The following is a 21,116-nucleotide window of genomic DNA, read 5'->3' on the forward strand; positions in this document are numbered from 1 at the left end:
CGAGTACTGGACAGTCTGTCATCTGCACTGGACATAATCTGTCAAATTTCATTGACACTGTCTCTCATCTGTAATGGACACAGTCTTTTCCCTGTACAGGACACTGTCTTTTCCCTGTACAGGACACTGTCTCTTCCCTGTACAGGACACTGTCTCTTCCCTGTACAGGACACAGTCTTTTCCCTGTACTGGACACAGTCTCTCCCCTGTACTGGAAAAAGTCTGTCCGCTCTTGTGGACAGATTCTCACACTGTTGTGGACAGATTCTCTCACCTGTTGTGGGCAATGCCTCTCACCTGTACTGGACACAGTCTTCTAAGTCTTCTGGACAGAGTCTCTGACCTGTACTGGACAGAGTCCATCACCTGTACTGGATCGAGTCTCTCACCTATGCTGGACAATGTATCTCCCTTGTACTGGACACCATATCTCAACTGTTGTGGGCAGTCTCATCCTCTGCAGAGCACAGTCTCTCAACTGGACTAAACACAGTCTCTCAACTGTACTGGATGCAGCCTCTCTTCTGTACTGGACAGAGACTCTCTCCTGCACTAGACACAGTCTTTCAACTGCACTGGATACAGTCTCTCATCGGTACTGGATAAAATCTCTAAACTGCAGAGGACATAGTCCTTACGTGTCATGAACACAGACTCTCAGCTGTTCTGGGCAGCGTCCCCCAACTCTACCAGACACAGTCTCACATGTTTCATTTACACAGACTCCCACCTGTACCGGCACAGTCTCTCACCTGTACTGGACACAGTCTCTCATCTGTTCAGGACACAGTCTCTCACCTGGTGTGGACACAATCCCTCGTCTCTTTGGGCACAATTTCTCACTCCTGCTGGACACAGTCTCTCACCTGTACTGGACACATTCTCTCACCAGTACATCTGGACTGGATAACGTCTCTAAACTGTAGAGGACATAGTCCTTACCTGTCATGAACACAGTCTCTCACCTGTAATGGACACAGCCCCTCACTTATACTGGAAACGGTCTCTCACCTCTGCAGGACTCAATCCCTCACCTTTACAGCACAATGTCTCTCACCTGTATGGGACACATTCTCTCAGCTGTGGTTGACAGTCTCTCACCTCTAAAGCACTCAGTCTCCCACCTGTACCAGGCACAGTCTCTGACCTGTATTGCACATATTCTGTCACGTGTACTGGCCAGTCTGTCATCTGCACCGGACATAGCCTCTAAAATATCATTGACACTGTCTCTCCCCTGTAATGAATACAGTCTCTTCCCTGTATTGGACACAGTCTCTCGCCTGTACTGGACACAGTCTGTCCGCTCTTGTGGACAGATTCTCACACCTGGTGTGGACAGATTCTCTCACCTGTTGTGGACAGATTCTCTCACCTGTTGTGGACAGATTCTCTCACCTGTTGTGGACAGATTCTCCCACCTGTTGTGGGCAGTGTCTCTCACCTGTACTATACACAGCCTCTCATCTCTACTGGACAATGTCTCTCCCCTATTGTTGACACAACCTCTCAGCTACACTGGTATAAGTCTCTCATCTGTACAGGACACAGGCTCTTCCCTGTACAGGACACACTCTCTCACCTGTATTGGACACAGTCTCTCACCTGTACTGAGCACCGTCCCTAACCTCTACTGGGCACTTTCACTCATCTGTATTGGACACAGTCTCTCATCTGTATTGGACACAGTCTCTCATCTGTAGTGGACACAGTCTCTCACTGGTATGGACACAATCTCTATTCGCTTTGGGCACAGTTTCTCACTCGTACTCGACACAGTCTCTCACCTGTACTGGACACACTCTCTCACCTAGTGTGGACACAGTCTCTCACCTGTACTGAGCACAGTCCCTAACCTCTAGTGGGCAGTTTCTCTCATCTGTATTGGACACAGTCTCTCATCTGTTCAGGACACCGTCTCTCACCTGGTGTGGACACAATCCCTCGTCTCTTTGGGCACAGTTTCTCACTCCTACTGGGCACAGTCTCTCATATGTACTGGACACAGTCTCCCACCTCTACTGGACACAGTCTCTCACCTGTACTGGGCACAGTCCCTCCACTCCTGACTGTGATCCATTCAGAAGTGCTCATGTTGAGATGATCAGTGTCTGAGTTAATGATACCTGAATTTGGATTAGGGTGAATTACCTCACAGAAACTAAATACAGCAGGAAACAGATAGCTCCTGAATTCAGTGAGAAAGTTTGTTAGTGTTAGGATCAGGCAATGTGTAGCGAGTGTGTGCCGTTCTGTAACCTAGAAGCATGAGATTAACTTTAGCTGGTTGTGTAAAATGTGCATTATGGGATTTGCTGGGCATTATATATCTGTTCCAGTGAATGAAAATAAAATTACTGATCCCATATGTGAATATCAATCCGATTGGCCCCTTCTTTATTCATTGCAGGATGTGGAAATAGCTGACAAAGCCAGCATTTATTGCCCATCTACAATTGCCCTTGCCATACAATTGAGCGGCTTGCTGAGTCATTTCAGAGGGCAGTTCAGGGTCAACCACATTGCTGTGGGTCGGGAGTCACATGTAGGCCAGACTGGGCAAGGGTGGCAGATTTCCCTGCTAAAGGAAAAGAACCAGATGGGTTTTAAATACTGACATGGCTGACAGCTGCATGCTCACTTTGACAGGTTTTATCCCCAGGTATTGTGGTTGGGGGCAAGAGTGGGAACTTAAATATATATTATTTTCATATCACATCTGCAACTGTAGCTGGTTTCTGGGTGAACATTAAGGTGACAGTGGGTAATCTGTTCGCTGAAGTCTGGCTTTTAGCTTTTGCATGTGGATGAGCAGTTTTTCAGTGTAGTTAATAATCCCAGGCAAAATTACCTTCTCAGGGTTTCAGAACATGAAGCAAGATTAACCTGGACTTCAGCTGAGTTTTAAACTGTGATTAAAGCTCAGTCCATTTGCACAAATGCTTGGTGGGGAACTGGTTTGTGAAGATAGATTTCTGTCATCCTCAGAGGCATACAGATTGAGAAGATCAGCTTAGAAGGCAGCTTGTCTGTGTTTGACAGTGTATCAGAGGGAGTAAATCAGCATCATCTGTGGCAGTAACAACATCCTGTGGATTCAAAATGTGCACAGGAGGAGTCATCATCGGGCAGTTGTTTTGATTTGATTTCCATGGCATTATCCAAAGACAGATTGAAGGTTTCACAGCCAACTGAACATAAATGTAGAATGTAGGTGACAAGTGGATTGTTTGACAGAGTTGGAAACTGTATAAACGTCCTCTGTGACAATAGCCAGAATAGTAAGTAAGCTCTCAGACTCACCTCTCTGGCCAGATTCCCACAAGTTCAGGCTGCCAAGGCCTAACACGCACAGGGTGAAACTGAACATCACCATAGCAACCAGGAGTTTTTTATAAATTGCAAGGGATATTTTTCCATGAATGTGCAGCTGGTGTGAAAGCACAAGAAGAGGCCTGCTCCAGATTTCCTGAGAGTTGGCATGATGCTTTCATACATCCCAATCTTCTCAGTTCAACATCCCAGACTTTGTCATCTCAGAATGAAAATTAACAACTGGGTCACAAGAGATCAAAGAAACTCCTTCAAACCACTAATGAGATGTAAGAACACACTAAGATGGGTCACAAGACCATCAACAGAGTCCTGCAGTAGCATGTTAGAGATTCACCTAAACAAATGATGCCCATCAGAACTGACCAGTAAGGCTGTCCAGAATCAGTGGTGTTGTGTCCTGCACAACATTCAACAGCAGAGAGGATAGGCAGAGGAGGCAAAGGAGCTCATCACTTATTGTTGGAGGACATAGAGGAGGAGGAACATGGCTCACCCAACTCGAGAGCAGACCAGTCATTACACTGCTGTCAGGGATGTCCTAATATCACAATGATTCACCTCGTGTGAAATATAACCAATTGCCTCCTGCAGTCTGTTCCCACCACTCTGCTCACTGCCTCCCCCTTTGCTCTAGAAGGACCTTCAGCCACAAATTCCCCCATTACTCATTCACCATATAATTGCTGGTGTGTGTGACATTTATTGTGAAGTTGACACTTGGAATGCAATAATGGGCAAGACATGGGAGTGGAACTAACCAATATCATGTGCTGCTGAAGATCCCACCAAAACTGCCCCATCTGTGCAGGGGCAGACTCGATCATCGGGACAACAGTTGAAAAGTGGGAGCAGTTTGATGGCACCCCCATTTTCCTATCTCTCTGTGCCATCACCCCCTTCTTGGGCCAGTGCCATGTCATCCTTATCAGCTCTATGGGAGATCAGATCACTGACATGTTGGAAGGACATCGATAAAGTATCCATTGTTCAGGCAGCAGACAAGTTATCATTCAAGTCTGTGTGGCCACGGTCACAGTCTGCATGGGCCGATTTCCAACTGCATGGAAAGCAGGTATTCTTATAATACCACTAATCTACAGCTAACTGAGCTGGACTCTTCCATCCTCTCTGCTACAATGGAGAGTGTGACATTCGACAGGAATAAGTTACTCTTGCACCTCAAGCATTCTCCTTCTCAGTGATTCCTCCTGAGGTTCAGCATCTCTGTCTAGCTGAGCAGAGCTTTGATCTCCCAGGCTGATGCAGACTCTCCACAGTTGTCCCTTCTTATGCTCACTTGTGAGGTGTAAGTCACCAGATGAAAACTGCCCTTTACCTGCACCGCTGCAGGATGATGCCATGGATGATACCGTGGATGTCCAGAGCCACTTGCTGCACATGTGAAGACTCTGGAAAGAAAAAGGCTATTTAATCATTGCACTGTCACAAGGTTGGCAATCACTTCACTCATTCTCCTTAGATATTAACATTACAAAGGAAATATGACCCAGAAACAGACAATTCAGCCAAATCAGTCCATGCCAGTGTTTAGACTCCACTCAAACCTCTGTGATCTATCATTCCTAATGCTCTATTTCCTTTTGCCTCATATGATTGTTTAGTCTCTCCTTAAATACATCTACACTGTACACCTCAACCAACCCCATGGTAGTGAGCTCCACATTCTCACCACTCTCTCAATAAGTATGTTCCTTCTCAATTCCCTATTGGATTTCTTGGTGACTATCTTATATTGACGGCCTCTTCCCCACAAAGGGAAACATTCTCTCTGTATCCACTTGATGAAAACCTTTCATTATTTAAAGATTTCTATCAGGTTAGCCCTTCCTTTAAGAGATAAGAGGTTTAGGTTGCTTTTCTTTTCCTGTTAGGTATAATCTTGCATTTCTGGTATCATCCTTGAGAATCTTTTTTGCACCCTCTTCAGTACCTCTATATCCTTTTTATAACATGGCGATCAGAATTATATGTGGTCCTCCAGGTATAGTCTAACCAATGTTCAATACAAGATTAGGATCATTCCTTCACTTCCCAATTCCATCATCTAGAATTAAACCTTTGTGCTTATGTTTTTTTTTGCAACTTTATTAACATGCGACATGAATTTTCATGTATTTGTGCTCCCACAAACCTTTGTTTACCCCCCCCCCCCCACTATTCCCTTCCTCATTTTCCAGGTCTCTGTTCCTGCATCCCTTTTAGAATTGTATCCTTTAGATGTGTTGCTCTTTACACACACAGGGTAGGTCAGGAGTCCTATCCAACATCAGCTTTTGTTTTGAATCATATCTCTCAAGACTGAAGTTTTCTTTTACAAAATGGAAGGACCAGGCATGATTTGGTCATCTGGACGCTAACCTGGGATTTTTTTTAAAAGGTCATAAATTCACTTTGGAATTGTCAACAAGCGGGTCTCTTCCAAGAACCTCTATGGTTCTTGAGAAGGAGTTGCTTGTTTGTGTTGAACTGCAAAGCACTTTATTTAATGAAAAGCTGGGAGACAAAATGCAATCACATGAGGGAGATGAAAAAACTCAAGTTGTGAACCTGCTTGTTTTGAAGGCAGTCTTGTTGGAGAACAAGCTGAGGAAAGAAGGTTACCTTGACTGGCTCCCTCTCTCTACCTTGCCTAAATTCTGTGTGGCTATCAACCTGTAGCCAGAAAACCCCCATCCGTGTGTAACCAGTCTGCCTTGGCCCTGTAAAGCTGAAGCCAGTGGTGAGAACTTCCAGGCATCCACTGGGACCAGCGGCCAGTCTTCACACCAGAGGATTTCAGGTGACAGCATTGAGACCCTGCGGACTTTATCCTTTAGTGTATAATGTGCATCCTCCAAAGCCCATCTATGCAGAGAGACTCTATCTGTTTGTCCTCTGTTTGTCTTTGTGTGTGTATGCTGGGGAATTCTTTAGGAAGAGATAGATAGTTATAGTGTCTGGTTACAATTGTGTGTTAACCTGTACTTGTATATTGTTTTGTTTTAAAATAAATTAATCATTCTGAGCTTTTGAAAGAAGCCTGGTCAAAGTCCCTTTTCTGCTGGGTACTAGAGGTACAGGTACACCACTGGCCATTTCGGTGAGAAAATTAAACATTTAAATTAATGGTATGGCCTGTGTAGTAGTGGGGCTTGATAATTCACACACTCTGACCCATTCTGGTCAGAACACTTTCACCTGTAAGTTTCATGAGTATGATTATCATCAGCAAGGCACATGTCTATAAGCCCCCTCTCCCTCAGGTCACAACAGCCCTGATTATGTAAATTTCCAAAATTCCTTTTCAACCAAAAAAACAAAATCACCATGCTTCATGATTTGGAAACTCCTGGGAAAACAGCCAGGTCATTAGCATCTCTAAACTTTCTAAGATTTACACCCTTTTAGCCAGCTCACAGAGTACCCTAAGAGTTCTTACCTCCTTTTCAGCCAAACAGAAAAGCTGATCTCTTCGCGAGAGTGATTCCTCATAAGAAAACGTTATGTTCCTGCTTATTTTCTCTTTGTGTCTGCATCTATGTATTGATTGTCATCAGCCTCCAACTCACCTGCTTGTAGTTCTCCTTTATATCTGCAGGTCTCCATTGCATCTGCCAAGCACATGGTTTCTTTCTTAACTTCCTTCCCATTGGTACTGGTCCAGGGTAAGATTTTCTAGTTCACATGGATCAGTATTTCTTATTATTCAAAGAAAGTTACAATTGATTCCGGTACAGTTGTTGCAAACTATTAAAGCCCTTTCAAACAATCGTGAAAACAGTTACAGATTCTACAGACCTTTTAAAGACATTACAAATTTTCCTTACTGTATTGTATCTGTGTCAAAGGTCATCACAGTATCCATGCTGCCACTGTCTCTTTTATTCCATTCTATGTTTTTTTGTAAGCCTGCTATGTGGCACTTTATCAAATGCCTTTTGGAAGTCCATATATGCCACATCAAATACATATCCCAGCTCCAATCTCTCTGTTGTCTCATAAGAATACTCAAGGAAGACTGTTAAAGATGATTTTAGGTGTTAAAGGTGTTTAAAGATTAAAGGTGTTAGGAGTCTTGAAGAACATTAAGGTGGATAAGTCCCCAGGGCCCGACGGGATCTACCCCAGAGTACTGAGGGAGGCAAGGGATTGCTAGGGCCTTGACAGAAATTGTTGTATCCATACTGGCTACGGTTGAGGTCCCAGAGGACCGGAGAATGGCCAATGTTGTTCCATTATTTCAGAAGGGTAGCAGGGATAATCCAGGAAATTACAGGCCGGTGAGCATTACGTCAGTGGTAGGGAAATTATTGGAGAAGATTCTTCGTGACAGGATTTACTACCATTTGGAAGCAAATGGGTGCATTAGTAAGAGGCAGTATGGCTTTGTGAAAGGGAGGTCGTGTCTCACTAATTGATCGAGTTTTTCGAGGAAGTGACAAAGATGATCAACGATGGAAGGGCAGTGGATGTTATATACATGGATTTCAGTAAGGCCTTTGAGAAGGTCTCTCATGGCAGACTGGTACAGAAGGTAAAGTCGCACGGGATCAGAGGTGAGCTGGCAAAATGGATACAGAATTGGCATGATCAAAGAAGATAAAGGGTAGCAGTGGAAGGGTGCTTTTCTGAAAAGGGAAATCTGTAACTAGTGGAGTTCTGCAGGGATCAGTGCTGGGACCTTTGCTGTTTGTAGTATACATAAATGATTTGGAGGAAAATGTAACTGGGCTAATTAGTAAGTTTGCAGATGACACTAAGGTTGGAGGAGTTGCAGATAGTGAAGAGGATTGCCAAAGGATACAATGGGATATAGATCAGTTGGAGACATCGGCGGAGAAATGGCAGATGGAGTTTAATCCGGACAAATGCGAGGTAATGCAATTTGGAAGGTCTAATACAGGCAGGAATTATACAGTAAATGGCAGAACCCTTAAGGGCATTGACAGGCAGAGGGGTCTGGGTGTACAGGTCCACAGGTCACTGAAAGTGGGGACGCAGGTGGATAAGGTAGTCAGGAAGGCATATGGTGGCCACATTACCAGAAGGATATGGAGGCGTTGGAGAGGGGGCAGAGGAGGTTTACCAGAATGCTGCCTGGTCTGGGGAGAGGTTGGAGAAACTAGGATTGTTCTCACTAGAGTGACAGAGATTGAGAGGCGACTTGATAGAAGTTTACAAAATTATGAGTGACATGGACAGAGTAGATAGTCAGAAGCTTTTTCCCAGGGTGGAAGAGTCAATTACAAGAGGACATAGATTTAAGGTGAGAGGAGAAAACTATGGAGGAGATGTGCGCGGCAAGTTTTTTACGCAGAGGGTAGTGAGTGTCTGGAATTCGCTGCCAGAGGTGATGGTGGAAGCAGGTACGATAGTAATGTTTAAGAGGCAGGTTGACAAATACATGAATAGGATGGGAATAGAGGGATATGGACCACGGAAGTGCAAAATGTTTTAGTTTGACAGGAAACATGATCAGCGAAGGCTTGGAGGGCTGTAGGGCCTGTTCCTGTGCTGTAATTTTCTTTGTTCTTTGTTCGTATCACAAACTCCCAGTTCATCAGTGAGTTTATCACCAACACTCCCAGTTCATCAGTGAATTTATCACCAAACTCCCTCTTCATCAGTGAATTTATCACCAACAATCTCAGTTCATCAGCAACTTTATTACCAACTCTCTCTGTTCATCAGTGAGCTTATAACCAATTGCCAGTTCATCAGTGATTTTATCACCAACACTCCCATTTCATCATTGAGTATATCACCAACAGTCCCAGTTCATCAGTGAGTTTATCAACACTTCCAGTTCACCAGCAAGTTTAGCACCAACTCTGAGTTCATCAGCGAGTTTATCACCAAATCCCTGTTCATCAGTGAATTTAACACCAAACTCCCTCTTCATCAGTGAATTTATCACCAACATTCTCAGCACATCAGCAAGTTTATGACCAACTCTCCGTGTTCATCAGTGAGCTTATCACCAATTCCCAGTTCATCAGTGATTTTATCACCAACACTCCCAGTTCATCAGTTCGTTCATCACCAACACTCCCAGTTCATCAGTGAGTTTATCATGATCACATCCTGTTCATCAGTGAGTTTATCGCCAACACCCACTTCATCAGTGAGTTTATCAACTCCCAATTCATCAGTGAGTTTATAAACAAAACTCCCAGTTCATCAGCAAGTTTATCACCGACTCCGAGTTCATCAGTGAGTTTATCACCATTTCCCATTTCATCAGTGAGATTATCGTCAACGCTCCAAGTTCCCCAGTGAATTTATCACCAACACCCAGTCCATCAGTGAGTTTATCGTGATCACTCCCTGTTCATCAGTGAGTTTCTCGGTAAATCTCCCAGATCACAAGTGCGTTTATCACCAACTCCCACTTCATCAGTGTGTTTCTTTCCAACTCCCAGTTCATCAGTGATTTTATCACCAACTCCCACTTCATTAGTGAGTTTATCGCCAACTCTCCCAGTTCACAAGTGAGTTTATCACCAACTCCCACTTCATCAGTGAGTTTATCACCAACTCCCAGATCATCATTGAGTTCATAAAGGACAATCCCAGTTCATCAGCGAGTTTATCACCGACTCCCAGTTCATCAGTGAGTTTATCACCATTTCTCTGTTCATCAGTGAGATTATCGCCAACACTCCTAGTTCACTAGAGAATTTATCACCAACTCCCAGTCCATCAGTGAGTTTATCATGATCACTCCCTGTTGATCAGTGAGTTTCTTGCCAATTCTCCCAGTTCACAAGTGCATTTATCAACAACTCACACTTCCTCAGTGATTTTATCAGCAACATTCCAAGTTCATAAGTGAGTTTATCACCAACACTTTTTGTTCATCAGTCCATTTCTTTCCATCTCCCGGTTAATCAGTGGAGTTTTTTTTACCAACTCCCAGTCCATCAGTGCGCTTATCACCAACACACCCAGTTCATCAGCAATTTATTACCAACTCCCAGTACATCAGCGAATTTATCGCCAACACTCCCAGTTCACCAGTGAGTTTTTCACCAACTCCTAGTCCATCAATGAGTTTTTCACCAACTAACAGTTCATCAGTGATTTCATCACCAACACTCCCACTTCATCAGTGAGTTTATCATCATCACTCCCAGTTCATCAGTGCGTTTATCACTCTCAGTTCATAAGCAACTTTATGACTGTTGATCAATGAGCTTATCACCAATTGGCAGTTCATCAGTGATTTTATCACCAACACTCCCACTTCATCAGTGCGTTTATCACCAACACTCCCATTTCAGTATTGAGTATATTACCAACAGTCCGAGTTCATCTCTGAGTTTATCAACAACGCTTCCAATTCAACAGCAAGTTTATCACCAACTCCCAGTTCATCAATGATTTATCCCCAACAATCTCAGTTCATCAGTGACTTTACGACCAACTCTCCCTGTTCAACAATGAGCTTATCACCAATTCCCAGTTCATCAGTGATTTTATCAGCGACACTCGAAGTTCATCAGTTAGTTTATCACCAACAGGCCGAGTTCATCAGTGAGTTTATCAACAACACTCCCAGTTCATCAGTTCGTTCATCACCAACACTCCCAGTTCATCAGTGAGTTTGTCATGATCAATCCCTGTTCATCAAAGAGTTTATCGGCAAATCTCCCAGTTCACAAGTGAGTTTATCACCAACTCCCAATTCATCAGTGAGTTTATCACCAACTCCCAGTTCATCAGTGAGTTCATAAACCACACTCCCAGTTAATCAGCAAGATTTTGACAAACTCCCTGTTCATCAGCCAGTTTGACACCAACTTCCAAATCATCAGTGAGTTTATCATCAACTCCCAGTTCATCAGTGATTCTATCACCATTTCCCAGTTCATCAGTGAGTTTAGCATCAACACTGCAAGTCCATCACTGCGTTTATCACCAACAATCCCAGTTCATCAGTTCATTCATCACCAACACTCCCAGTTCATCAGCGAGTTTATCATGATTACGCACTGTTCATCAGTGAGTTTATCGCCAACTCTCACAGTTCATCAGTGATTTTACCAGCAACATTCCCAGTTCATAAGTCAGTTTATCACCAACACTTCCTGTTCATCAGTGCGTTGATTTCCATCGCCCAGTTCATCATTGGGTTTTTTTTACCAAGTCCCAGTACATCAGTGCATTTATCACCAACACTACCAGTTCATCAGCAAGTTTATTACCAACTCCCAGTACATCAGTGAATTTATCGCCAACACTCTCAGTTCAGCAGTCAGTTTTTCACCAACTCCCAGTCCATCAATGAGTTTTTTACCAACTCACATTTCATCAGTGATTTCATCACCAAATTCATTTCTCCCGGTTCATCAGTGCATTTATCAAAAACACTCCCATTTCAGCATTGAGCATATCACCAACAGTTCCAGTTCATCAGTGAGTTTATCAATAACACTCCCAGTTCATCAGTTTGTTCATCACCAACACACTCAGTTCATCAGTGAGTTTGTCATGATCAATCCCTGTTCATTACTGAGGTTATCGGCAAATCTCCCAGCTCACAAGTGAGTTTATAACCAACACCCAGTTCATCAGTGAGTTCATAAAACACACTCGCAGTTCATCCGCAAGACTTTCACAAACTCCAAATTCATCAGCCAGTTTGTCACAAACTTCCAGTTCATCACTGGGTTTATCAGGAACTCCCAGATCACATGTGAGTTTATCACCATTTCCCAGTTCATCATTGACATTAGTACCAACACTGCAAGTTCATCAGTGATTTTATCATCCACAATCCCAGTTCATAAGTGAGTTCATCACCAACACTTCCTGTTCATCAGTGCATTTATTTCCAACTCCCAGTTCATCAGAGGATTCATTTCCAACTCCCAGTTCATCAGTAAGCTTATCACCAACACTCCCAGTTCATCAGCTAGTTTGTTACGAACTCCCAGTTCATCAGTATGTTTATAGCCTACACTCCCACTTCACTGGTGAGTTTTTCACCAACTACCAGTCCATCAGTGAGTTTTTTTTTAGCAACTCACAGTTCATCAGTGAGTTTATCACCAACTCCCAGTCTATCAGTTAGTTTTACAGCATCTCCCAGTTCGTCAGTCAGTTTCTCATCAACTCCCAGTTCATCAGTGAATTTATCACCAAACTCCGTCTTCATCAGTGAATTTATCACCAGGAACGTCAGTTCATCAGCGACTTTATGAACAACTCTCCCTGTTCATCAGTGAGCTTATCACCAATTCCCAGTTCATCAGTGATTTTATCAGCAACACTCCAAGTTCATCAGTGAGTTTATTCCCAACACTCCCAGTTCATCAGTGAGTTTGTCACCAGCACTCCCAGTTCATCAGTTCGTTCATCACCATCACTCCCAGTTCATCAGCGATATTGTCATGATCAATCCCTGTTCATCAGTGAGTTTATCACTAACACTCCCAGGTCGTCTGTGAATTTATCACCAACAATCTCAGTTCATCAGAGACTTTATAACCAACTCTCCCTGTTCATCAATGAGCTTTTCACCAATTGCCAGTTCATCAGCGAGTTTATCACCAACTCCCAGTTCATCAGTCAATTTAACACCAAACAGCCTCTTCATCAGTGAATTTATCACCAACATTCTCAGCTCACCAGCGAGTTTATGACCAACTCTCCCTGTTCATCAGTGAGGTTATCACCGACTGCCAGTTGATCAGTGATTTTATCAGCAACAGGCCAAGTTCATCAGAGAGTTTGTCACCAGCACTCCTAGTTCACTAGCGGGTTTTTCACCAACTCCCAGTCCATCAGTGAGTTAATCATTAAATCTCAGTTCATCAGTGAATTTATCACCAAACTCCCTCTTTAACAGTGAATTTATCACCAGCAATCACAGTTCATCAGCGACTTTATGACCAACTCTCTCTGTTCATCAGTGAGCTTATCACCAATTCCCTGTTCATTAGTGAGTTTATCGGCAACACTCCAAGTTCATCAGTGAGTTTATCACCAACACTCCCAGTTCATCCGTTTGTTCATCACCAACACACTCAGTTCACCAGTGATTTTTGTCATGATCAATACCTGTTCATCAGTGAGTTTATCAGCAAATCTCCCAGGTCACAAGTGAGTTTATCAACAACTCCCACTTCATCAGTGAGTTTATAACCAACACCCAGTTCATCAGTGAGTTCATAAAACACACTCGCAGTTCATCCGCAAGATTTTCACAAACTTCCAGTTCATCACTGGGTTTATCAGGAACTCCCAGATCACATGTGAGTTTATCACCATTTCCCAGTTCATCATTGACATTAGCACCAACACTGCAAGTTCATCAGTGATTTTATCTTCCACAATCCCAGTTCATAAGTGAGTTCATCACCAACACTTCCTGTTCATCAGTGCATTTATTTCCAACTCCCAGTTCATCAGAGGGTTCATTTCCAACTCCCAGTTCATCAGTGAGCTTATCACCAACACTCCCAGTTCATCAGCTAGTTTGTTACGAACTCCCAGTTCATCAGTGTGTTTATAGCCTACACTCCCACTTCTCTGGTGAGTTTTTCACCAACTACCAGTCCATCAGTGAGTTTTTTTTAGCAACTCACAGTTCATCAGTGAGTTTATCACCAACTCCCAGTCTATCAGTTAGTTTTACAGCATCTCCCAGTTCATCAGTGAGTTAATCATTAAATCTCAGTTCATCAGTGAATTTATCACCAAACTCCGTCTTCATCAGTGAATTTATCACCAGGAGTGTCAGTTCATCAGCGACTTTATGACCAACTCTCTCTGTTCATCAGTGAGCTTATCACCAATTCCCAGTTCATCAGTGATTTTATCGGCAACACTCCAAGTTCATCAGTGAGTTTATCACCAACACTCCCAGTTCATCAGTTCGTTCATCACCAACACTCCCAGTTCATCAGCGAGTTTGTCATGATTACTCCCTGTTCATCAGTGAGTTTATCGCCAACTCTCCCAGTTTACATGTGAGTTTATCATCAACTTCCACTTCATCAGTTAGTTTACCACCAACTCCCACTTCATCAGTGAGTTTGTAAACAACACTCCCAGTTCATCAGCGAGTTTAACACCAGTTCACAGTTCATCAGTGAGTTTATCACCATTTCCCAGTTCATCACTGAGTTTATCGCCAAAAAATCTAGTTCACCACTGAATTTATCATCAACTCCCAGTCCATCAGTGAGGTTATCATGATCACCTCCTGTTAATCAGTGAGCTTATCGCCAAATCTCCCAGTGCAACAGTGATTTTATCAGCAGCTCCTAGCTAGTCAGCGAGTTTATCTCCATCTCCCAGCTCATCAGTGATTTTATCAACAACAATACCAGTTCATCAGTTCGTTCATCACCAACACACCCAGTTCATCAGTGTTTGTCATGATCAATCCCTGTTTATCAGTGAGTTTATCGGCAAATCTCCCAGGTCACAAGTGAGTTTATCACCAACTCCCACTTCATCAGTGAGTTTACCACCAAGTCCCAGATCATCAGTGAATTTATCACCAAACTCCCACTTCATCAGTGAATTTATCACCAGCAATCTCCGTTCATCAGTGAGTTTATGACCAACTCTCCCGGTTCATCAGTGCATTCATCACCAACGCTCCCAGTTCATCAGCGAGTTTATCATGATTACTCCCTGTTCATCAGTGAGTTTATTGCCAACTCTCACAGTTCATCAGTGATTTTACCAGCAACATTCCCTGTTCATAAGTCAGTTTATCTCCAACACTTCCTGTTCATCAGTGCGTTGATTTCCTTTTCCCAGTTCATCATTGTGGTTTTTTACCAACTCCCAGTTTATCAGTGCGCTTATGACCAACACTACCAGTTCATCAGAAAATTTATTACCAACTCCCAGTACATCAGTGAATTTATCGCCAACACTCCCAGTTCAGCAGTGAGTTTTTCACCAACTCCCAGTCCATCAGTGAGTTTTTTACCAACTCACAGTTCATTGGTGATTTCATCACCAAATTCATTTCTCCCAGTTCATCAGTGCATTTATCAAAAACACTCCCATTTCAGCATTGAGCATATCACCAACAGTCCCCGTTCATCACTATGTATATCAACAACACTTCCAGTTCACCAGTGAGCTTATCACCAATTCGCTGTTCATCAGTGATTTTATCAGCAACACTCCAAGTTCATCAGTTAGTTTATCACCAACAGTCCAAGTTCATCAGTGAGTTTATCAACAACACTCCCAGTTCATCAGTTGGTTGATCACCAACACTCCCAGTTTATCAGTGAGTTTGTCATGATCAATCCCTGTTCATTACTGAGGTTATCGGCAAATCTCCCAGGTCACAAGTGAATTTATCAACAACGCCCACTTCATCAGTGAGTTTATAACCAACACCCAGTTCATCAGTGAGTTCATAAAACACACTTCCAGTTCATCCGCAAGATTTTCACAAACTCCAAGTTCATCAGCCAGTTTGTCACAAACTTCCAGTTCATCACTGGGTTTATCAGGAACTCCCAGATCACATGTGAGTTTATCACCATTTCCCAGTTCATCATTGACATTATCACCAACACTGCAAGTTCATCAGTGATTTTATCATCCACAATCCCAGTTCATAAGTGAGTTCATCACCAACACTTCCTGTTCGTCAGTGCATTTATTTCCAACTCCCAGTTCATCAGAGGGTTCATTTCCAACTCCCAGTTCATCAGTGAGCTTATCACCAACACTCCCAGTTCATCAGCTAGTTTGTTACGAACTCCCAGTTCATCAGTGTGTTTATAGCCTACACTCCCACTTCTCTGGTGAGTTTTTCACCAACTACCAGTCCATCAGTGAGTTTTTTTTAGCAACTCACAGTTCATCAGTGAGTTTATCACCAACTCCCAGTCTATCAGTTAGTTTTACAGCATCTCCCAGTTCATCAGTGAGTTAATCATTAAATCTCAGTTCATCAGTGAATTTATCACCAAACTCCGTCTTCATCAGTGAATTTATCACCAGGAATGTCAGTTCATCAGCGACTTTATGACCAACTCTCTCTGTTCATCAGTGAGCTTATCACCAATTCCCAGTTCATTAGTGATTTTATCGGCAACACTCCAAGTTCATCAGTGAGTTTATCACCAACACTCCCAGTTCATCAGCTAGTTTGTTACGAACTCCCAGTTCATCAGTGTGTTTATAGCCTACACTCCCACTTCTCTGGTGAGTTTTTCACCAACTACCAGTCCATCAGTGAGTTTTTTTTAGCAACTCACAGTTCATCAGTGAGTTTATCACCAACTCCCAGTCTATCAGTTAGTTTTACAGCATCTCCCAGTTCATCAGTGAGTTAATCATTAAATCTCAGTTCATCAGTGAATTTATCACCAAACTCCGTCTTCATCAGTGAATTTATCACCAGGAATGTCAGTTCATCAGCGACTTTATGACCAACTCTCTCTGTTCATCAGTGAGCTTATCACCAATTCCCAGTTCATTAGTGATTTTATCGGCAACACTCCAAGTTCATCAGTGAGTTTATCACCAACACTCCCAGTTCATCAGTTCGTTCATCACCAACACTCCCAGTTCATCAGCGAGTTTGTCATGATTACTCCCTGTTCATCAGTGAGTTTATCGCCAACTCTCCCAGTTTACATGTGAGTTTATCATCAACTTCCACTTCATCAGTTAGTTTACCACCAACTCCCACTTCATCAGTGAGTTTGTAAACAACACTCCCAGTTCATCAGCGAGTTTAACACCAGTTCACAGTTCATCAGTGAGTTTATCACCATTTCCCAGTTCATCACTGAGTTTATCGCCAAAAAATCTAGTTCACCACTGAATTTATCATCAACTCCCAGTCCATCAGTGAGGTTATCATGATCACCTCCTGTTAATCAGTGAGCTTATCGCCAAATCTCCCAGTGCAACAGTGATTTTATCAGCAGCTCCTAGCTAGTCAGCGAGTTTATCTCCATCTCCCAGCTCATCAGTGATTTTATCAACAACAATACCAGTTCATCAGTTCGTTCATCACCAACACACCCAGTTCATCAGTGTTTGTCATGATCAATCCCTGTTTATCAGTGAGTTTATCGGCAAATCTCCCAGGTCACAAGTGAGTTTATCACCAACTCCCACTTCATCAGTGAGTTTACCACCAAGTCCCAGATCATCAGTGAATTTATCACCAAACTCCCACTTCATCAGTGAATTTATCACCAGCCATCTCCGTTCATCAGTGAGTTTATGACCAACTCTCCCGGTTCATCAGTGAGCTTATCAACAATTCCCAGTTCATCAGTGATTTATCAACAACACTCCCAGTTCATCAGTTCATTCATCACCAACACTCCCAGTTCACCAGTGAGTTTGTCATGATCAATCCCTGTTCATCAGTGAGTATATTGGCAAATCTCCCTGGTCACAAGTGAGTTCATCACCAACTCCCACTTCATCAGTGAGTTTATCACCGTCTCCCAGTTCATCAGTGAGTTTATCACCATTTCCCAGTTCATCAGTGAGATTATCACCAAGATTGCGAGATGACCAGTGAATTTCTTACCAACTCCCAGTCCATCAGTTAATTTATCATGATCACACCCTGTTCATCAGTGAGTTTATCACCAACACTCCCAGTTCATCAGTTCGTTCATCACCAACACTCCCAGTTCATCAGCGAGTTTGTCATGATTACTCCCTGTTCATCAGTGAGTTTATCGCCTACTCTCCCAGTTTACATGTGAGTTTATCACCAACTTTCACTTCATCAGGTAGTTTATCACCAACTCCCACTTCATCAGTGAGTTTGTAAACAGCACTCCCAGTTCATCAGCGAGTTTAACACCAACTCACAGTTCATCAGTGAGTTTATCACCATTTCCCAGTTCATCAGTGAGTTTATCGCCAAAAAATCTAGTTCACCAGTGAATTTATCACCAACGCCCAGACCATCAGTGAGGTTATCATGATCACCCCCTGTTAATGAGTGAGCTTATCGCCAAATCTCCCAGTGCAACAGTGATTTATCAGCAGCTCCTAGCTAGTCAGCGAGTTTATCACCATTTCCCAGTTCATCAGTGATTTTATCAACAACAATACTAGTTCATCAGTTCGTTCATCACCAACACACCCAGTTCAGAGTGAGTTTGTCATGATCAATCCCTGTTTATCAGTGAGTTTATCGGCAAATCTCCCAGGTCACAAGTGAGTTTATCACCAACTCCGACTTCATCAGTGAATTTATAACCAACACCCAGTTCATCAGTGAATTCATAAACCGGTTCATCAGTGAGTTTAGCAGCAACACTCCCAGTTCACCAGGGCATTTGTCATGATCAATCCCTGTTCATCAGTGAGTTTATCGGCAAATCTCCCAGGTCACAAGTGATTTTATCACCAACTCCCACTTCATCAGTGAGCTTATCACCAATTCCCAGTTTATCAGTGAGTTATTATCATCTGTCCCAGTTCACCAGTGCGTTTATCACCAATACTCCCATTTCAGCATTGAGTATATCACCAGCAGTCCCAGTTAGTCACTGAATTAATCAACAACACTTCCAGTTCACCAGGAAGTATATCACCAACTTCCAGTTCATTAGCGGGTTTATCACCAACCCCCAGTTCATCAGTGAATTTATCACCAAGCTCCCTCTTCATCAGTTAATTTGTCACCAGCAATCTCAGTTCATCAGTGACTTTATGACCAACTCTCCCAGTTCATCAGTGAGCTTATCACCAATTCCCAGTTCATCAGTGATTTATCAACAACACTCTCAGTTCATCAGTTCATTCATCACCAACACTCCCAGTTCACCAGTGAGTTTGTCATGATCAATCCCTGTTCATCAGTGAGTATATTGGCAAATCTCCCTGGTCACAAGTGATTTCATCACCAACTCCCACTTCATCAGTGAGTTTATCACCGTCTCCCAGTTCATCAGTGAGTTTATCACCATTTCCCAGTTCATCAGTGAGATTATCACCAAGATTGCAAGATGACCAGTGAATTTCTTACCAACTCCCAGTCCATCAGTTAATTTATCATGATCACACCCCGTTCATCAGTGAGTTTATCACCAACACTCCCAGTTCATCAGTTCGTTCATCACCAACACTCCCAGTTCATCAGCGAGTTTGTCATGATTACTCCCTGTTCATCAGTGAGTTTATCGCCTACTCTCCCAGTTTACATGTGAGTTTATCACCAACTTTCACTTCATCAGGTAGTTTATCACCAACTCCCACTTCATCAGTGAGTTTGTAAACAGCACTCCCAGTTCATCAGCGAGTTTAACACCAACTCACAGTTCATCAGTGAGTTTATCACCATTTCCCAGTTCATCAGTGAGTTTATCGCCAAAAAATCTAGTTCACCAGTGAATTTATCACCAACGCCCAGACCATCAGTGAGGTTATCATGATCACCCCCTGTTAATGAGTGAGCTTATCGCCAAATCTCCCAGTGCAACAGTGATTTATCAGCAGCTCCTAGCTAGTCAGCGAGTTTATCACCATTTCCCAGTTCATCAGTGATTTTATCAACAACAATACTAGTTCATCAGTTCGTTCATCACCAACACACCCAGTTCAGAGTGAGTTTGTCATGATCAATCCCTGTTTATCAGTGAGTTTATCGGCAAATCTCCCAGGTCACAAGTGAGTTTATCACCAACTCCGACTTCATCAGTGAATTTATAACCAACACCCAGTTCATCAGTGAATTCATAAACCGGTTCATCAGTGAGTTTAGCAGCAACACTCCCAGTTCACCAGGGCATTTGTCATGATCAATCCCTGTTCATCAGTGAGTTTATCGGCAAATCTCCCAGGTCACAAGTGAGTTTATCACCAACTCCCACTTCATCAGTGAGTTTACCACCAACTCCCAGATCAACAGTGAATTAATCACCAAACTCCCACTTCATCATTGAATTTATCACCAGCAATCTCCGTTCATCAGCGAGTTTATGACCAACTCTCCCGGTTCATCAGTGAGCTTATCAACAATTCCCAGTTCATCAGTGATTTATCAACAACACTCCCAGTTCATCAGTTCATTCATCACCAACACTCCCAGTTCACCAGTGAGTTTGTCATGATCAATCCCTGTTCATCAGTGAGTTTATCGGCAATCTCCCAGGTCACAAGTGATTTTATCACCAACTCCCACTTCATCAGTGAGCTTATCACCAATTCCCAGTTTATCAGTGAGTTATTATCATCTGTCCCAGTTCATCAGTGCGTTTATCACCAATACTCCCATTTCAGCATTGAGTATATCACCAGCAGTCCCAGTTAGTCACTGAGTTAATCAACGACAATTCCAGTTCACCAGGAAGTATATCACCAACTTCCAGTTCATTAGCGGGTTTATCACCAACCCCCAGTTCATCAGTGAATTTATCACCAAGCTGCCTCTTCATCAGTTAATTTGTCACCAGCAATCTCAGTTCATCAGTGACTTTATGACCAACTCTCCCAGTTCATCAGTGAGCTTATCACCAATTCCCAGTTCATCAGTGATTTTATCAGCAATACAGCAAGTTCATCAGTGAGTTTATCCCCAACACTCCCAGTCCATCAATGGATTTATCACCACCTCCCTCTTCATCAGTGAATTTATCACCAATTGCCTTTCATCAGTGATTTTATCACCAACACTCCCATTTCATCACTGAGTATATCACCAACAGTCCCAGTTCATCATTGTGTTTATCAACAACACTTCCAGGTCACCAGCAAGTTTATCACCAACTTTCCAGTTCATCAGCGAGTTTATCACCAACTCACTGTTCATCAGT

At 42.9% G+C, this 21,116-nt stretch overlaps 1 pseudogene; it reads right to left on the reverse strand.

The window, feature by feature from the left end:
• LOC121282427 overlaps positions 1 to 12,958 on the reverse strand; it is a 47,617-nt pseudogene extending 34,659 nt beyond the window's left edge.
• Positions 12,959 to 21,116: the final 8,158 nt, after the last annotated feature.

Source organism: Carcharodon carcharias, chromosome 9 (genome assembly GCF_017639515.1).
Source record: "Carcharodon carcharias isolate sCarCar2 chromosome 9, sCarCar2.pri, whole genome shotgun sequence".
In the NCBI taxonomy this organism is placed as follows: domain Eukaryota; kingdom Metazoa; phylum Chordata; class Chondrichthyes; order Lamniformes; family Lamnidae; genus Carcharodon; species Carcharodon carcharias.